A 2,416-nucleotide genomic window follows, 5' to 3' on the forward strand; every position below is an offset into this window, starting at 1 on the left:
CTATTACCCCTTAAACTAAATTTTAGCGTATTTTTGTCAATCTTTTTAGCTAACGTGGTACCTTTTGTCAATCATTTTAGATGGCGTGACACCTTTGATGTGGGCTCCATTTTATATTATAAAGGTGCCACATTAGCACAAAAAAATGATAAAAATACGCTAAATTTGAGTTCGGGAGATAATAGGACCCCTGTGAAGTTATAGTGTGTCATAACAACTTTGACCATAGTTAGGGGTGGTACTAGAAGCTTATCTCTTTCATTTATTGTTTGTATTTTCTGCATTGAAATATGTTTATACAATTAGTAATAACAACAACAACAAACCCAGTGTATTCCCACCTAGTGGGGTCTGGGGGGGGTAAGATGTACGCAGTCCATACCTCTACCTCTGAAGAAGTAGAAAGGCTGTTTCCGATAGACCCCCGGCTCAAGATACAAGATACCACACAAACACATAGTAAAGCACAGCACAAGATTACATAACATAAATACGGCACCCATAAGTAATATAAAACAGAGGAAAGCACACAGATTCATAATAAAACATGGAACACGGACTCTTAACAAGAATAAACCCCCACCAAGCAATTCCCTACACTAGCGACTCAAACTGGCCCTAGTCCTCTGCCCTAATTCGCGTCCTCCAGACCTTCCTATCTAGGGTCATGTCCTCGGTGAGCTGTAACTGCTCCATGTCCCGCCTAATCACCTCACCCCAGTACTTCTTCGGCCTACCCCTACCCCGCCTAAAACCATCCAACGCTAGCCTCTCGCACCTACGGACCGGGGCATCCATGCCCCTCCTCTTTACGTGTTCGAACCATCTCAATCGGGCTTCCCGCATCTTGCACTCCACTGGAATCACACCAACCTTCTCCCGGATGGTCTCATTCCGAACTCTATCCCCTCTAGTCAGCCCACACATCCAGCGCAACATCCGCATTTCTGCCACCCTCATCTTTTGGATGTGGGAGTTCTTAACTGGCCAACACTCCGCTCCATACAACATGGCCGGACGAACTACCGCCCTGTAGAATTTGCCTTTAAGCTTGGGCGGCACCTTCTTATCACACAGCACCCCCGACGCGAGCTTCCACTTCATCCATCCCGCCCCAATACGGTGCGAGACATCCTCGTTAATCTCACCATTACTCTGGATCACAGACCCGAGATACTTGAAACTCTCCCTCTAACCTACCTCTTGTGATTCCAGCTTCACTACTACCTCATTCTCCCGCCTCACGTCATTAAACTTGCATTCCACATACTCTGTCTTGCTTCTGCTTACCCTGAACCCTTTAGACTCAAGAGTTTGCCTCCACACCTCTAATTTGTCACTCACACCCCCTCGAGTCTCATCTATCAGAACTACATCATCTGCAAAAAGCATACACCACGGCACCTCCCCTTGAATACGCCGCGTCAACACATCCATCACCAATGCAAACAAAAAGGGACTAAGAGTAGATCCCTGATGCAACCCTGTTCGGACAGTGAAATGCTCGGAGTCTCCTCCCGCCGTCCTCACCTTAGTTTTCGCTCCATCATACATATCCTTGATTGCTCTGATATATGCCAGCGGTACTCCACTCACCTCCAAGCATCTCCAAAGCACCTCCCTGGGGACTGTGTCGTAGGCCTTCTCCAGGTCGATAAACACCATGTGCAGGTCCTTCTTCCTCTCCCTATACTGTTCCACCAACCTCCGTACCAGGTGAATTGCCTCCGTCGTCGAGCGGCCAGGCATAAATCCAAACTGGTTTTCTGAAATAGGCACTATCCGTCTCAGCCTCACCTCGACCACTCTCTTCCAGATCTTCATAGAGTGGCTCAATAACTTAATCCCCCTATAGTTATTGCAACTCTGGATGTCCCCCTTATTCTTATAGAGAGGTATCATGGTGCTCCACCTCCAAGCCTCGGGCATCTTTCCCATCTTGAAGACTTCATTAAACAATCCAGTCAACCACCTAACACCAGCCTCTCCAACAAACTTCCAAAACTCCACCGGTATCTCATCCGGCCCCGTCGCCCTACCCCTTCGCATTCTGCGAATAGCCTGTCTAACCTCTTCTACTTTAAAACGTCTACAATAGCTAAAATCCCGACACTCCTCAGAGTGCTCCAGTTCCCCTAACACAATAGCTCTATCCCCTTCGTCATTCAAGAGCCTATGAAAGTACGACTGCCATCTATTCTTAATATGGTCGTCCTCCACCAACACTCTACCGTCCTCCCTCTTAATGCACCTCACATGATCGAGGTCACGACCCTTCCTCTCCCTAGCCTTAGCGAGTCTAAACAACTTTTTCTCCCCTCCCGTCCCCTGTAACCCTGCATACAAGCTCTCAAAGGCGGCCGTCTTAGCTGCCGTGACTGCTGCCTTAGCCTCCTTCCTCGCTAGCTTGTACTCT

This window comes from Capsicum annuum, unplaced genomic scaffold (assembly GCF_002878395.1).
Source record: "Capsicum annuum cultivar UCD-10X-F1 unplaced genomic scaffold, UCD10Xv1.1 ctg2214, whole genome shotgun sequence".
NCBI lineage: Eukaryota > Viridiplantae > Streptophyta > Magnoliopsida > Solanales > Solanaceae > Capsicum > Capsicum annuum.